Source organism: Epinephelus fuscoguttatus, linkage group LG20, assembly GCF_011397635.1.
Source record: "Epinephelus fuscoguttatus linkage group LG20, E.fuscoguttatus.final_Chr_v1".
In the NCBI taxonomy this organism is placed as follows: Eukaryota; Metazoa; Chordata; class Actinopteri; order Perciformes; family Serranidae; genus Epinephelus; species Epinephelus fuscoguttatus.
This window is the reverse complement of record NC_064771.1, coordinates 5,628,472-5,646,339: the sequence shown is the minus strand read 5'-3', so window position 1 is coordinate 5,646,339 and position 17,868 is coordinate 5,628,472. Positions and strand designations below refer to the sequence as shown.

Genomic DNA, 17,868 nt, shown 5'->3' with positions numbered 1-17,868 from the left:
GAGCCGTCCTTACGTTTAATTGGCACAGCTCTGACAGCCGAAATACACCGGGTACCGGTGCTACATGTCAGTCGGCGGAGTGGTGCGTTTTTTGTTGTTGTTTTTTTAAACTTTTTAATTTTTTCATTTCAACTGAGGGTGCAAAAATAATAAATTGATGGTAGCCTACTGCATGCTTTTGCACAGAACTGGGGAGCTATTCCTCAAACAAATTGGTGAGGTGATCCTCTTTTTTCCTTTCTTTTCTCTCTTCTCTCTGTCCAAAACTGTCATTTCGCCCCACGTGACCAGCTGACTTTGCAGCTAAGGCGACTTGTCTTATGACATAAAACCAGCCACTGGCGACTGCATGAAAGGCATCTGTCAATAAGTCTCTTCAACGTCTTGCATAGAATCTTATACAGTAGCCTAACTGTATAGATCTGGTCAATACACAGTACGTTAAGACTTTACTTGTAGACTGAATAATAAGAGATTATAATCACAACTTTACAGGATTTGACAAGTAGCAAGTAGTAGAAGTTTTCACATATAGTATAAAGACCCTTCTGTTTTGACGGCGGACAGTCTAGTCAAAATAAAAAAAAAAAATTATTAAAGGGGATGCTGAGCAGTAAGATTCGCTGTGTAATTAAAAGGGACAATGCACATTCAGCCCCTTCCCCCTCCAATGCCAGTGATTTAGCATAACTATGCTCTAACCTTTTGTTTGCGTACTGGGTTATTTGGAATGCGGGAAGAGAGAGAAGACATTTCTACACTGTGTCTTTTTAGGCTATATGGAGTTTTTTGATGATTTTGTGATTTTTTGTTTTGTAGCTTTATTAACTTAATTATTCTGATATTGTGAAATAAACACATTTAATTTTTGAAGTGACGTGACGAGAAGTTCTTGAATGTGTGTTGGAGCCAAGTGTCCCTGGCTTTCTTGGATAAAAAGCCGACACACTAACATACAGCAGGAATTCACTGAACTAATTTTTATGTTGGCTCTGACTGGGAAAATCGAGTGTTTGTAGCCATTTTAATTATTCTTTTTTAATTTATTTTATTAATTCCTCCGCCCACCGTAGCGGTGGGCAGCGGTACTGATGCAGGTTATATAGTATCCTACAGTAAAGCCTTAAAAATCAACAGAGAACCAATCCATATTTTTACTGTCATGTCATTATAAGTTGAACTCAGGTTTGATAATGGGTAAAATAAAAAATAAATAAAAATAAAAGGTGGTCTTGCGCACTCCTGGCTCGCTGCTGTCTAACCAGAGCGAGGTTCTGCAGGCATGGACGTCGGAATTATTTTCGGGGGGGGGGATTTTTGTTGGAAGGGGCGGGGGAAGCACACACACTTATCAATGATTAAGGATTTGATTTGAAGTTATTTTATAATGACATGCAGTTATAAGACAACTAGAATGGATGAACACGGTATCTTTATTGTTAAGAAAATGAAACTTTGATAACTAAATTAAGCCATTTAAGGAACATAACAGCATTATTTGTAACCTTGAATGAAAAAAGAAAAGTCTGCGCTCCTGACTGGCTCCTGGCTTTCATGCATTTCCAAAAGTGGACCTTCTCTCCTGTTGACCTACTGATGAAAATTTTAAGCCCTCTCTGCACAGAGATGCATTTATATATAGTAAACACATTTTATAGTGAGCAGCATACATATGTCCCCTACAAATACCAACCGTGTTTACAAAGTTTGAATGCACGAGACGGACGCAATCAGAAAGGAAACGGAGGCTGCGCATTGATCCTTTTGCCCCTGTCTGCAGGGACGAACGGGAAATACAACTCCGCTGCGCATTCCAGCTGTGTAAAATGTCATACAAAAATAAATGGAAATTCCAATAGAATAAGCTTGCCTGATTTACTTAAAATAATTATACAATAACGAAAAAAATAATAGCCTAAATATAAGTCAGTCAAGTGTGTTTGACATCATCATGCACAAAGATCAGTTTGATGCCTTGAACAAATTTAATTCATTTTCAGACATTAAACATGAGAAGATTATTTCAAATGGACATTCTCATTTCGTAGAGGACTCAGCTTAAGCATTAATGAGTGTTACACGCCAGTAATATGAAGTTATTTACGTGTTTTGTGGTTAATTATACTGTGGATCCTTTCGCTCCTCTCATGTAATCTGTGGGTCCTGCATACAGCGGCGCACGGGACCGATGAGCAGCCTTAGTTTCCTGTCAGATTGCGTGTGACTCGTTCATCCAAACCTGGTCAGGATTTGTAGAGGACATGTATATGCTGCTCACTATAAAATGTGGTTACTATAAATAAATGCATTTCTGTGCAGAGAGGGAAATATATGCTGCCTGCATCTGAGCAGGAGGCTACACAGTAGAGATGCGCGTCCTGGCTATCTCGCCATGTGGATCATTTTGGATTTATTTTGAGATATCTGATATTGATGCCTCCACCCGCCAATACAGTGGAACGCATTTCATTTGCGATGCTCACAACACTGGAAACATTTAACAGATTCAAAAGCAACACATCTTTTCAGAAACAGTGACCCAGTGTTATTAGTTTTCCTTGGAAGTGCTTTCAGCTGAAGTCCTTATGACAAAAAATCTTGACAGTGAGGTCTGTGGATTATCCAGAGTACCAGGGACACTCTTTGTACAAAGACAAATTGCTGGTGAACTTATTAAATATCATATTTACCAGCCGTGACACACCGCAACGGCTGGTATTGTTTTCACCTTGTGAGTGAGTGAGTGAGTAGGTCAGTGAGTGAGTGTGTGTGTGTGTGTGTCATCGTGGAAAAGTGTGGTCCACGGCTGCCGTTTACGCAAAGAACACACATAACCATTATGACATGTCTTAGTGGGACTGTCCAGTGATTTCAGGCTTTTAAATTCCTGTATAGTATAGTAACAAATGCCGAAAACTAAGTAGTGAAACAACTGCATGTAGGTACAGGGTGGCAACGCGTCTAGGTCCCTGCTCCAGCTGCAGGTAGCTCGTACAGATCGATGTTATTTATTTCTTGGATCTTCTCCAAATACCTCAGTTTGAATCATGATAACACGGCAAAAAAGTCACGCAAAGCATGGTAAATGAGATGGAGTTTAATTCCACTGGGGTAGCCTAATTAACGGGAAACACAGGGACAAGTAGGTTTTGAAAGATAAAAAGAGAGCGTTATCTTGGCTTTTCACATGGTAATATTATTTTAAAAAACATGGGTTGCATACAGTAGTTGTAATTTGACCTAGTCATAAAATGCTACTAGGCTAAATAGTGACTCCGTGGAGCCATGGACCAGCTGATAAGCCGTCTTTCCCAAATCTGCAGATATTACAGTATTTTGGTGATATTCACTGCTCCTCCCTGTGGACAAATGAAGCATTGCAACTGGTTTTCACACAGGTCTCTAGGGGCGTTACAAGTCAGGGCTGCATTTCTACGTCATCGCGGGGGATTAAATTAACTCCACGGAGCAGGCGGCAGGCTTGCACGGGGCAGTCACGGATCTGCCACGGACTTGCCGAGGTTCAGTCATGGAAACGGGAATTTTTGAGTGGCTCCCACTGTAACACATTCGTGCGCTACTCAAAATTACACAGTGATCGAACACAAGCTTGTGTTACTCTAAACAAATGGCAGAATACAATGAATAAAAAGGAAAATGCCACTTGGAATCATTTTGAAAAATTATTTATTTCAAGAAATGTTTTTTAAACATTTTAAAACACTTAGTCAACATGTCTTGTTTCACTAATGAAACTTCAAAGTTTCTTTAAAAACCTTTTACCTAGCATTAAGACATTTGGTCAACAATTCATTTCATTTTCATTTTTAACATTAAAGTGAAAAGTCATAATCATTAACATCCACACTTGTGTCACAGTCAATGTACTCTTTAAAGTCATTGTTACAGCGAAGAAATCTTTCCAGCTGCACGGGGTGTGAAAACTCTGAGTAACAGGCGTCCAACAGTTGTGAGGCACTGTTAACATGGAACAGTTTCTTGCACATTTCAGTGCCATTTTTATAGATTAAAACAAGGACTGTCTTTGGTGGTGGTCCAGGGTCATTTCCAGAGAGTACCATTTTAGCTGCTACATAAGAAAAAGAAAAACAAATACAAAATTTAAGGACTAACTTCAATTTTCTACAAATGATAAATGATATTTACAAAATAATTTTATTTGGAGCATACAGGGCATAGGCACTTTTTGCGGTGCCCATTTTGACATGTCATTGCAGAAAATAATGAGCAATATTATGGACCTGCATGTGTTTATATTCTATACATAATCATCACTGTTAAAATAATAAAGGCACATGGTCAAAAGCCTTAAATATTTAGCCTGGTTCCAGACCATAGACCCCGCCCACTCAACTGAGTAGGCTTGCATCTCTGGTCTGGCATACTTCAATGAATTTGCGATTTATCTCGTCCAAACGCTGGATGGACCAATGAACGCCGGGGGTCTAGCGATTCGCCAATCAGCGCCACGCTGATGTCAAGCTGTACGCCGATGGGTAACTGGTGAGGATAGCAACAATGGCGACCACTACAGATCCTACAGACCACATTGACGATGCTATCGAGGTATTTCGCCACTACTTGCGTTAATGGAGAACCAAATTAAGGAAGCTGCTAAACTGGATTTAACGGCGATGCAGATGGGCGTGCACGACGACGGAGACATTTTAAACGGGCAATGCTCGCTTGTTTTCGGCACCACCGAGGCATGGATACTAATGACGTCAGATTCTGGGTGAGTCGTTGATCTCTACTGATTGGTTAGGGAAAAAATCAAATTCCCTCCCCCTTGTAAATCGCCTTCAATGGAAGCCATGTCAGACTGAAGGTTCTGGGAGCTTCAGTCTGACACTCAGGCTATTAAATATTAATCATTCCCGTTTTATTTAAGGTAATTATTTCTTTATCTCATTTACTACATAACACACATTAATAATCGTGTCATTAATATTGTAATAAACTTACAAGTCTTTGGCTTGTAAAATCTGTCCAATATTTTGAAATTTAAAAAAATATATAGTCAAAATGTCTGGTGGAAATAATTCCCTCTAAGCACAATCTATCCTGAGTGGAGCACAATGCTTATCTTCGTCTCTAGTGTGTCAGCACTAAACAAGTGGTTTCCAGGCCGAATACACCTTTATTTTGCCCGCTTAAAACTCAAATAACAAGCAAACGTGTCTGTCTAACCATAAAACACAACTGGCAGATGCCCAAATGACGTTACTTGCAGGTCCCGATTCATGTATCATTAAATGAATGTACTAAATAAATGTGATTTAAGAAAAAAACACAAATGAAAACATGAATTAAGTTAACGTTACCATAAGTCTCAACGGTTGCCCCCCCCCTCAACTCTGCAGTGAAACCAGCTAAATGGTGGTGTTGAATTGCTAAATGAATGAATTACTGTGGCACTGACTGCAAACCCTGTTAATTGTTAAAGAAAACTAGATGAGGTTTCTGCGGACTTTATGGAATGAGCGACTGTTTTGCTATACTGTCCTAAACTGCATTTTACTTGGTATAATTTTGGTAGCAAGCACAGTAGGACTTAAGCTAACATTAACAGCTAACGTTAACGTTAGCTTACTGTTCGACAACCCTGCTGCACAAAACGGCAAGTTTACCATATCTGGATTTTCTTAGAGATATGATTTAGCTGGTGGTTTCTACACATGTCGAATTTAACTGACTGATAAACACCTCGATGAGATAGTTCCAATTAAACTGGTAATGGATACTTACCGAAGAGTCCGACAGCACCCCAGGCGAAGCAGCCTCCATCTTCCTCCCCTTTATCTGTCTTAGAGTAAAGCACACATACTGTTGGCAACTCCTCAGTAAGAAAAGTAGCTATTGGCTGTCCTAAAAGTCGCTAGAAGTCGCTAAATGATGTCATCGCCTAATTTGCATAATTGTCCATATGCATGTATGGAATGGCTGCTGTAGGAGAGAGGAATAACGTCGTGGGAGAGACAAAAACTGAGTAAAAAAACACCCTGAATATGTTTAGAACTACAAATGAACCTTCTTTCAGTGATTTATATTAGACAAAGAAAATTTTACATTTACATCCCGCCCTGACTGTAAACCAGGTCGGGATCAGCCAGCGCATACGCGATTCGCTTGCAGTCTGGACGTGGAGGGGTTAACATCCCCTGCTCTGACTGCTGCTGGGAGGGAGGACCGGGCCTTCTGTGAGCGCTTTGGGGCGAGAGAGGAGCCCATGGCAGCATCTGCTGCTCGCTGAGAAGAATAAGAATGATACATGCTCTCACAAGAGTCTCCAGAAGTCTTCAATAACATCAGAAAAAGTCGCTAGATTTGTCGCTAGTCGCTTTTTTGAAAAAGAGTCGCTAGAGGGGTCTGAAAAGTCGCTAAATATAGCCACAATGTCGCTAAGTTGGCAACACTGAGCACACGTAAAGGGTGATCCCTTCCCGCCTCTTAAAGTAACACACACATTGTGTTAAACTGTCCAGCACATTAAATGTGTTAGCTTTCTGTGCATTTTTGTACACAACTTGTGTTGAAATCCACACAAAATGTGTTACACATGTAACAACACATTTTTTGTGTCATTTTTTAACACATCTCTTCTAAAAGTGTGAAGAGCAGAGGCAGGATTTCATATTTACTTTGAAGATGCATATGTGTTGGTTATATTACTTTCACACTTGAAAGAGTTGGGAAAAAAACCCATCTTGACCAGTTAGTGCAACGTACGCTAACTATACCTTTAAGAAACTTTGAATACTCAGCAATTTTCCGTGAACCTCTGTCAGATATGAAGCCAATGAATAGGCACAATCATTTCTACAATCAACTTGTGCCAGTCTGGTTCTGCGTTTTGCAGATCGCAGCTGCTCCAAATTGTTGAAATAAAGGGTGATGTACAAGCCTTGCACACCAGGGGAATAGCTGCCAAGTTTTCATGTACACAGTCTTGGATATGCTATTTGCTATGACTTTCAGGCCTAGTCCACATGAGCATGGGTATTTTAAAAACCAAACTTTTCTGGCCTCCAGTTTTTAAAAAATCTGTGTCCATATGAGCGGTATAATAAAAATACCTCCGTCCACATTCCACCGCAAATTCCACTATCAAGCAATGTAATACACATGCCAAAGCAGTAGGTGTCGATACAACTCCTAACTGTAAGGCCATTGTAGCCAATCAGAAGGCAGTAAAATTACCAGAAAAACAACAATCTCTGAACCCCCCCAGCCACTCAGCAAAAAGAACTCCAGAGTGTCGAAATCAGTCTTATGACAGATTCTGATTCCTCAGCAGCTCCATGAGAATCACTGTGTCATCATGCCGCTGAGTAGCGTTAGTTGTATGCGTTAACCGGATATTCTCGGTCATTGACCGGTTTTTTTACAACAATGACCGGAAAATCTGAAGGCCATCAGTCATTTTGACCGGTTGCAATTACCACCCCTGCCCACTTGGGAACTGCCCATTGGTCCGACAGCCCATTGGTCCGACATCCCATTGTTCCAACCAGATTAAACCCATTGTTCCGATGTCTGTTCCGAAATCATCATGATGCCCTGTGGTTAAGGTCTGGTTAGGTTTAGGCACAAAAACCACTTGGTTAGGGTTAGGAAAAGATCATGGTGTGGGTTAAAATGAAAAAGAAAGTGGCAAACACATAAGCTGTGAGCTTGCTTCGCCTCAAGCCTTTCCCAGCTGACCCAGCTGGTCGCAGAGCACCATCAAGGTAGAAATACGCCTGCCAATGACATGGACCCGCCCACTTGGTGGCGGAGTGCACATTCAGTGGTTTAAGTGGCTGCCATTTTCACATTGCAGAGAAAAAGTCATTCATCTGCTTCACGTAGCGTTGTTGACATAACGCCCTGGACACACCGGACGCGGATCCGAAGCGCAGTGTCCAGCAGCGGAGGCAGTTTTCAATTGGCGCCCATGTTAACCTATCTCACTGTCTACACAGGCCGCTGAGCAGAGCGGAGCGCCCGCAGAGGCAGTGCTTCACTTCGGCATGTGGTGTATTTTTCACGTGAGCTGCAAGCACTTACGTCAAGCTGGATAGAGTGGATCGTACCAAACAGAAAGTCAGACACAGAAAAGACGAGAGAATCCGGCCAATTTTCAAAATAAAATAACAACAGCACGCACTGAGGAACGTGAGGAGAAAATACTGTGTTTATAATTTATAATAACACAACAGTGCATAACTGAACACATTTTTCAATTCCCTAATCACTTCATTACAATTTTAATTTTGTGTCACTGAGCCTTCAGGCATAACTACATAACGCCCTGGACACACCTGACGCGTTAGTGATGCGTTAGTGCCGTCCGGTGTGTCCAGGGCAAAGCATAATGGCACGGGTGTGTGGATGTCTGTTCATCTTTTCGTTCATGTCCTTATTAATGCATACTTTATAACTTGCTTGTTGGATTTATTAAAAACGAACGAATGAAAACAAAATGTCTTTGAATATCTTTATTATCATTTAAAAATTAAAATTAAAATGACCGGTAAAAATAGATTATGACTGGATTTTTATGGCCCTGTCGGTCAAAATGACCAGCGACGAAAAAGTCTAGCGCAACGTCTGGTTGTATGATACAGCCACAAAGTGCTGATATGCTGCTAAATAGCAGCAGTATTTTCTTTAAGTCCATCCTCATATCATGTCTCGCACACACTGGATCGGGTAATAACACAGCTGTTTTCTGTTTACGTCGCAATTAATCATGACAATTACACTGTGATGTCATACAATGGAGACGAGACAAAATAACTGCGGTTATCCTGTCCACACAACTGCTGACACCGGACTTTTCCAAAAAGTTCACCCTGGACTCCGGTTACAAATAACTCCGGTTACAGGGGCCCAAAACTGTGGTTACATGTTGATGAAAGGCCAAACTGTGAGCAAAGAGTCACGGTTTTATAAATACCCGCGTTGGTGTGGACAGCGCCTCAACTGTGCCACTTCACAGGAGCAGCAGAGGGAATGCATCCCAATGCAAGTTCACACATGAATATGGCACATTAACTCACACGTGTGGTTTCTGTAAATAGAGAACGCTTGCCTCTCTTGCCGAAACCCAGGATTGAACTGGGGGCCTTTAGATCTTCAGTCTAACGCTCTCCCAGCTGAGCTATTTCGGCCCTCGGTGTGCACAGTGACTGCTGTTGCAACGCATTTTATCTGCCACCTAGGTACTAGCGTCAAAATTTGCAAGTGTTCCAGTAGGTCACCAATAAACTTTGAATGGTTGGAAGAAATGAAAGGCGCCATAACAGTGCAAAACCATCCATTCCATTCGTCAGGCATCTGATGATTGCAAAGAGGCTTTTTCACACTCAAATGACCCTTCGCTAAGCCCCGCCCTCCTTAGTTACCGTTGCCACGTCCGTCAAGCTTTCGCTCCTTGCATAAGAAATATGGAGTTATCAGCGATATCAGTGAGAGATATTCTAAACGAAGTAACATCAAATTTCTGGAAAAACTGTTCGGAGATATCAGAGAGAAGCCAACAGAAAGGTCGTCAATGTGCATGTGAGAGCTACGTTCACAGTATCATCTGCTGGCAGAGTATAAATCACGAGAACATTAAAATAGAGGGGAAAGCTCACCAATCGCAATGCAAGGATCAGGCACCCCACGTGTTGACACTTCACATGAAGGACAAATACAGGAACAAGGAAGGTTCCTGTACAGCAGGGTAAGTCAATATATGGTTTAAATTTAAGTTAATGTTGAGTTATGTTCCCTCCTTGGGGCAGACAAAGGGAGAGCAGCTAGCACACAAAACTAGCATTAGCTAACGTTAGTTAGTATCTTAACTTGGAACAATCGTAGGTGTTTTTATTGATCTTTGCTGGATTTAGCTATTCGTGTGGTCTTTCACACTGTTTTAGCCATATCTGGCATCTCTCTCCCAGGGTCTTGGGCTTGAGGAAGGGGAAAAACTCAGCACCACCTTCGACACTTTTAGGCTTCGGCATAGTAGCTTCTGCTGAAAGCTTGACGGACCTCTTGGTTGCTAACGTAGGATTGGACAGTGACTGTTTAAGGGAGAGGCTTAGCGAAGGGTCAATTGGACATTGCAAGGGAAGCTATGCATATTTTTTTAGATGCATGAATGGAAAGAGCTGTTTTACTACTGGTCAAGTGTTGGGTTTGAAGTCAACAGCATTATAGCAAGGTGTCTTCCATTGAGAGAAACACTTGTGGGAAGCGTTGAAGGTGTCAACAGAACGTCTGAACAGGGAGTTGAACCCTGGACCCTCAGATTAAAAGTCTGATGTTCTACCGTCTGAGCTATCCAGGCTCTGAGAGGTGCATTTTTTCTTACAAAAAAAAACAAAAACAAAAAACATCTGCACATTCAGATTGTCAGATTGTGACCATTGTGTAAGACATGTCTTACTAGGGAACACATCTGAAGAGCAGAGGCAGGATTTCATATTGACTTTGAAGACCCATATGTGTTGGTTGGGTCATTCCTGGCTATTGACTTTTCAATGTGCTAGCTTCTGTGGAAAAAAGAATACATTTTTCGTGTTTTTATTATTATATCAGGTAAATGACATGTTTAACCTTCAGGAGCTTTTATTGATAGAGCTTAAGCATTTAAATAATAATAATTATGGGTGGATTGTTTAGACATGGACTGTGAGAGAGTTCCACCCTGTTAGGGACATATTCATAGGTACTACAAAGTGTTAATTATGTAAATATAAAAACTAAGTATTGTTAAATATTTACATAATTAACACTTTGTAGTACCTATGAATATGTCCCTAACAGGGTGGAACTCTCTCACAGTCCATGTCTAAACAATCCACCCATAATTATTATTATTTAAATTTATTTAAACAACGAACACATGTTAAGTAGAACGTGTGTTCGTTGTTTAGGACCATCATAATTTTGTACCCAATTTACCCAAAAGGGTAAATAATAGCAAATTTGCTCAAAAAACATATGTATGCTGTTAATCCCTTTCAGCTCTGCAAATAAACATAAAAACATGCAAAATATTTATCAAAGTTGTTATGTTATTTAAAAAAAAAAAAAAGTGACTAACAGGGTGGAAAGGATCCTAACAGGGTGGAATTATCAACAATGACTCAGTGAGTTTCAACAATGATTTTATTAAACATACATTAACATTAACATTAAACACATTAATTCATTCATTTATTATTAATTAATTAATTAATTAATCAATTAATAATTAGAGACTTATAAATAATAATAATAATAATAAAACATTTTATTTATATAGCACTTTTCAAACGAAGTACAAAATGCTTGACAATAAAAGCAGAGTCAAAATTCAAACAAAACAAGGCATATCTGGCTGTAATGTGGCTCCAAGGCTGAATTTGAGGTAAAACACTTAAAATACACTATTGTGGGGCCGACCTATATAAAATTGTTGATAAACAGCATGTCATGGGAACTTTAAAACTGTTGTGTCATCTTTGGGAAAATTCCTCAGTTCCACAGCCAACTTTGAACATATAAAGCAGAACATGTTGGCAGAATGCTCAATTTATACTTAGAAGTCAAGTCTATATTTTCTTTGACATATGAGGTAATCTACCTACTGTGCCATATATTCTTTAACATATCTCCATGTTGCCATGTCCAGTTGCACTGACCTTTTGTTTAGTGCTTGAGGCTCTTCAATCAGGCACAGTACCTGACTGTCAGCATACCAGCTGACATCTTTGCGAGGGCCAGGCCAGAAGAATTTGTTGTTGTTGAATGTTGTTCTCTTCAACAGTCATTATGATGCCAGGGTAGGGGTCATCATCGTACCACACCACCTCCCAACATGGCCACTGGTAATAACCTCTGGACGCCACAGAGGTTCAATGGTAGGGACATCTGATGCCACAACATCTTGCAGAGTTGCTTCTTTGAGATCAAAGCATGGGCAATCCATAACCCCTTTGTCCTTTTGACACTGACAGGTTATGTCTCTGTATTTTATCTTGCCCAGGGAGGTGTTCATGATTTGATGTATCTTCATCGTTCCTTTGATAGCAGTCAAAGGGGGTACCTGAAAACAGTACAAGAACATGGCTTATCATATGTAGGTAAGTAAGCTTAGGTAAATTATGGAATGTTTTGTATTTTGTTTTAGGTGGACATATGGTTATATTTCATTCTATTGTATTAATAATTGTCATGATTAATTGCAGTACTTGTCTACATTTTGGGTAAGTATATAAACACTTCAATCCCTTTAAGGTTTGCTGTGAAATCACTTAAACAATGACTTGAAATAACTTACATCATGTGAAATAATATTTATTTATTTTATGTTTACAGCATATGTTGGCTATGTATACCTGCTGACTGTGTGTGTGTGTGTGTGTGTGTGTGTGTGTGTGTGTGTGTGAGTGAGAGAGAGAGAGAGAGAGAGAAAGAGAGAGAAATGTGCACTTAGAAAGTGAAGTGAATGTGATTTATTTAATATTATCTTTTTATTACTTATTACTTTATGATGAGATCTATTTTACATTGGTGCAATGAAATTTCATTGTATATTTTTACAATGACAATTAAAGACTTTTCATTACATTTTTCTTGGATAGATATAGAACACTTATCAGTACATTGGTGGTCATTTGAGGTTTCCTCTATGACAATAAGAGAGACGAGAGAGAAAAATAAACATCATTGTTTCAACTTACCTCCAGCATTTCCTCCACACTCCTTTCCGTCACAAATGGCAACAATTAAATCGTAGGCAACTGGACATTTGATTTTGTCTAGAAGACGTTTCGCCTCTTATCCAAGCAGCTTCATCAGTTCTCAACGCATCGGTCTGACTAGTCCTCACTAGTCTGACAAACAGTGGAGTAAGACTCAGGTTTTTAACCTCTGTGGAGGTGTACACCCACCACCCTCATAAGACAATACTTCGTTAGTGGAGTTTCACTGGACCATTGTTTGGGTCAGGTGAGTCACACTAGTGAACGACAGTCGTTAGGAGTGAGTGGGGCCACTGGTGAGCAACAGTCGTTAGGCATAATGTGTGGTTACCAGTGAACGACTGTCGTTGTGTTTCTTTGAGCCACTTGAGGTTAGTTTCGGGCAGTCTTTGTTGAAGAAAGAAGAAAAAAGGTTAACCTTTATATAATATTACTTATAAAATTATGATGCTTTGTCAAACAGCTATGTCAGTGTATGTGTTATTCCAAATTGTCAGCTATGTGTTTCATGGCATCAACGTAACATAAAGCAGTATAACGTAATAGTTAATTTGTGGCCTGAATTGTAACTACAAATTATGTGGAACTGCATTTTTCTGACACACTTATTTTGTGTGTAGTTTCCCAAAAAACACAGATAGGAGACGGGCATGGGTAGCAGCAGTGAGGAGAAAGGACTTTGTCCCAAGTGACTCCTCAGTCAGCTGCAGCTGTCACTTCAAACCTGAGGACTACGACAGGACTGGGCAGACTCCTAAAAATAATACTAGTTACTATACACTGTATTTTTTGTAAATATGACCTAATAATGTAAACAGTTCTGTGTCCAGGCTCCCATGAGCACTGTGGTGTTATACATATGAGATTAAAGCAAAATGTTGTGTAAACATGCAGCTCTAAGTCATTTATTTGCACTTGTACAAAACCAACATTTGTTAATCAGAATCTATACTACAGCTCGGCACAACCCTGCTGATACACTATTTTTTTGCACATTGTGTGAAATGTGAATAAACATTTATAATCAAAATTTAAACTAAACTTTCCCCATGTAATAAATATTCTTTTTTCTTACTAGATGCACAATGCCCACCATGATGTCATTTAATTATTAATGTGTTGTAGAACTATTACTGTTACTTTATCTACATAAGATCAAATATTTCGGTATGAAAAACTTTTAACTTTTAAACTTTTTTATTTAACCAAGTATCCTGTATCATAACTACATGTCTGACGATTGTAACAAACCAAACCGCATGAAAATCGGTTGACAATTCAAGAATGCAAGTAATGATGATTTTAATCATAAATAGTCTCCTGGCACCGTTGAATGCAGCATCTACGTATATATATATATCTATCTATGGCCATCTATAGCTAGCTAACTCTGCACACAAACAGTTCTTTAGTATATATATCAAACATGTTAATGATTATTTCGAAATGTTGCTTACTTTCTTCACAATTTAGCATGATATGGTGGAAAGTTAAGAGTAGGACATACAGGTTAACATCATAAAACTTGTAAAAAAAGACAAACAGAAAGCTGGGACTCACCTCTCTTTGTTCTTTTGAATTCCCGCCAAAAGAGTGATCACACTTCCTGAATGTGGCTTCATGGGAATTGTAGGTTCTTTTTGTTTAGAAGGTGAAAAACCACAAACTAACAGGGTGGAACACGATATCGAGGACACACAGTAAATTATAAAAAAGATAAATAATAACAATTGCTTCCACTGATATATATTTATAAGTAGAGAGATTTTAACTTGATTTATACAATAATAAGGCACATTTCTATTTATTTATAATTACATCGCAAATGTGTCTCATTGAAACTGAAAATTTGTTTTGCGGACATTGTAAAAAGGAGTGTATGTTCCCAAAAAAAAGGTATTTAAAATGAAAATAAATATATTTATAATACATTTATTATTTTGTGTTAATCTTATAAAGAAGACCTAATATCTATCCCCAATCTATAATAAAAGCTTTTCATCATAAATATTTTCATTTTTTTTATTTTTCATTTATATATTTATTTCCTGGGGACAGAAAAGTCACCAATATCCAGGAATGACCCGGTTATTCGCGCTAACTATACCTTTAAAGAATGTTGAATAATCAGCAATTTTCCCTGAACCTCTGTCAGAAATGAAGCCAATGAATAGGCACAATCATTTCTACAATAAACTTGTGTCAGGCTGGTTCTGAGTTTTGCAGTCTCTGCTCCAAATTGTTGAAATAAAGGGTGATGTACAAGCCTTGCATACCAGGGGAATAGTTGTCAAGTTTTCATGTACACAGTCTTGGATATGCTCTTTGCTATGACTTTCAATTGTGCCACTTCACAGGAGCAGCAGAGGGAATGCATCCCAATGCAAGTTCACACATGAATATGGCACATTAACGTACACGTGTGGTTTCTGTAAATAGAGAACGCTTGCCTCACTTGCCGAAAGCCAGGATTGAACTGGGGGCCTTTAGATCTTCAGTCTAACGCTCTCTGAGCTGAGCTATTTCGGCCCTCAGTGTGCATGGGGAGTGCTGTTGCAAGGCATTTTATCTGCCACCTAGGTACTAGCGTCAAAATTTACAAGTGTTCCAGCAAGTCACCAATAAATTTTGAATTTAGAAGAAATGAAAGGCGCCATAACAGTGCAAAACCATCCATTCCATTCGTCAAGCATCTGGGCCCAGTATTTCAAAACTTTCAACTAATGAAATCCTCCTTTTCTCAGTCAGGGATCAAGGTGATCCTGCCGACTTTATCTGGGTATTTCAAAACAGTGGCTATGGTTACATGACGACTTTTCATTTGGAATGAATTAACCCGATTGAAATCATTCGGATTTAACTTTTTTCCCTTCGAGTTTAGATGGGATATAGTCATTCCAAATGGGGGTTTACAAGGAAGACGCATTTACGTAAGGTTTGGTGCTGGGAAGGCTTCCGATTGGATAGTGAGTGAGCGGGGCAGATATGTGTGTAACATTACGTGTTTCCATTTGGCCTACTGGAAGAAAAACATTATGTAGTGTTCACACCGGGCGCAAGCGAAGCGAATTACTCACGCGTAACGCGAGTAACGTGTGAGTTTATACGCCTGACCATTTTGTTAATTTGCGTTATCGCGTCAGTCGTGCGAGTAGCGAGCCCGCCCATTTCACTAGATAACAACATCTTGCCCGCCATTCTCTCCTCAACCATGGCTGAGATAACCACCATCGCTGCATTGTACCTGTTCTGGAAGTACCAGATGCATCGGAGGGCCAAACGCCGTCGTTTTTGGGTTCACCCTATTCTGCTGAAGCGGCTATCATCCAGACGGTTGGCGCCAGGATCTCCCGGCAGGACACCAACTACAGGCGCTCCATTTCAGCTGCGGAGCACCTGTCCATCTGTCTCCGGTGTTGTGTCAAAATCAGTAAATATTCACTGTATCTAGCAAGTCATACGTCGGCTTATCTGACACTATAGTGGTATGAACCCACATTTTGCTGTGATTCAATTTCAATAAACGGATGAAAAGTATAATAATGTAATAACGGCATAATATAATGATAATCTTTATTTGTATAGCACCTGTCATACACGAAATGCAGCTCAAAGTGCTTTACAACAAAGAAATTACATGCACTGTGTGCTTCACTTTAAAAATAGACATAAAATGAAGAAAAAAAAGTTAAAAACGTAATGTTACATAAAATTACACACACACACACACACACACACAGAGTATATAAGATAACAGCATGTAAAAGGCTGATGAAATTATTAGTCTACTTCATGATGTTGATTTATGAAAAGTCTGAATTCATGCGCAATTTGTACAATTTATGGGTAAATCCTAGATCTTGACCTGCTTGTCATGCATTTCAATAGAAAATTAGCTCATTTTATCCACTGCAATAATGTAATAGCATAAATACTTGAGTACTTTCACCTTTTCAGCCATATCAATAAAATAGTACAAGTAACAACAGATTTAATATAGACTGCCACCTACATTCACTTCAGGTCAGCTAAATTTAATGTTTTCTTCTATGCTGCAGACACCTGGCCACTGGTGACTCCTTCAGGAACATTGCGAACAGCTTCCGCGTTGGGGTCTCCACTGTTTCCCTGATTGTTCCAGCTGTAGTCACAGCTATTGCCTCGTGGAGGAGTTCATGGCTGTGCCCACCACAGAGAAGTGGAGGTCCATCGCAGAGGGGTTTGAGGAGCGGTGGAATTTTCCTCTCTGCTGTGGTGCTGTGGATGGGAAGCATGTAGTCCTGAAAGCCCCTGCACATTCGGGATTCCAGTACTACAACTACAAGAGGACATTCTCGATAGTCCTCCTTGCTGTTGTGGATTCCCAGTATTGCTTCAGGGTGATCGATGTCGGGGGCTACAGCAGGACCAGTGATGGCGGTATCCTGGCCAACTCAGCCTTTGGTTGAGCGCTTCGCTCCGGTACCCTCCAGCTGCCTGCTGACCCATGGGTGCAGATCTGGTGACAAGTTTGGGGGGGACACAGTCGGTTGTGATTTTTTTTTAATTGCATGCGTGCAAATCGTGCCCACAGAGCGCTTGAGATTGCCAGCATATTTCACAATTTCATAGAGGCTCATCACCATCACCAAGTCATTCAAAAAGCACTACAAAGAGAATCATATGCTTACCTTTACTATTTATTTCTCTTAAACAGCCAGTAGTACATGGAACCAGCCATCACCCTCCTTTTCACTGCTTCACTGTTAGTTAATGCTACTTCTAGTTTCAGGGTCTCAGGCATATTATGTCCACTCACGTTCTCATCTCTCGCCTCTCACGGATTCCCATTTCTCCTCATCATCTTCCCTTTCTCCCAGTATATAGGACTACTGTATACATTTGTTCAATTTCAATCATTTAAGCTATTTAGAATTGGGGGGGACAATTTGTGTTTTTCAGAATTTGGGGGGGACGTGTCCCCCCTGTCCCCCCCGGGATCTGCACCCAGGAGCTGACCACAGGGGACCCCAGCCACATGTGTTTGTCGCGGATGAGGCCTTTCCACTCCGGAGAAGACTCATGAGGCCTTTTCCCGGGCGCACACTTACCAGAGACCGGCGGATCTACAACTACCATCTGTCCC

The 17,868-nt window shown here is 40.1% G+C and overlaps 2 non-coding genes across 2 annotated transcripts; both read right to left on the bottom strand.

Annotated features, from left to right (window-relative positions):
* Window positions 1-9,103: 9,103 nt before the first annotated feature.
* On the bottom strand, window positions 9,104-9,176 carry trnaf-gaa (transfer RNA phenylalanine (anticodon GAA)). The gene has a single exon. It is a non-coding gene; the product is annotated as a tRNA-Phe (tRNA).
* A 6,023-nt stretch (window positions 9,177-15,199) lies between these two features.
* Window positions 15,200-15,272, bottom strand: trnaf-gaa (transfer RNA phenylalanine (anticodon GAA)). Its single transcript has one exon. It is a non-coding gene; the product is annotated as a tRNA-Phe (tRNA).
* Window positions 15,273-17,868: the final 2,596 nt, after the last annotated feature.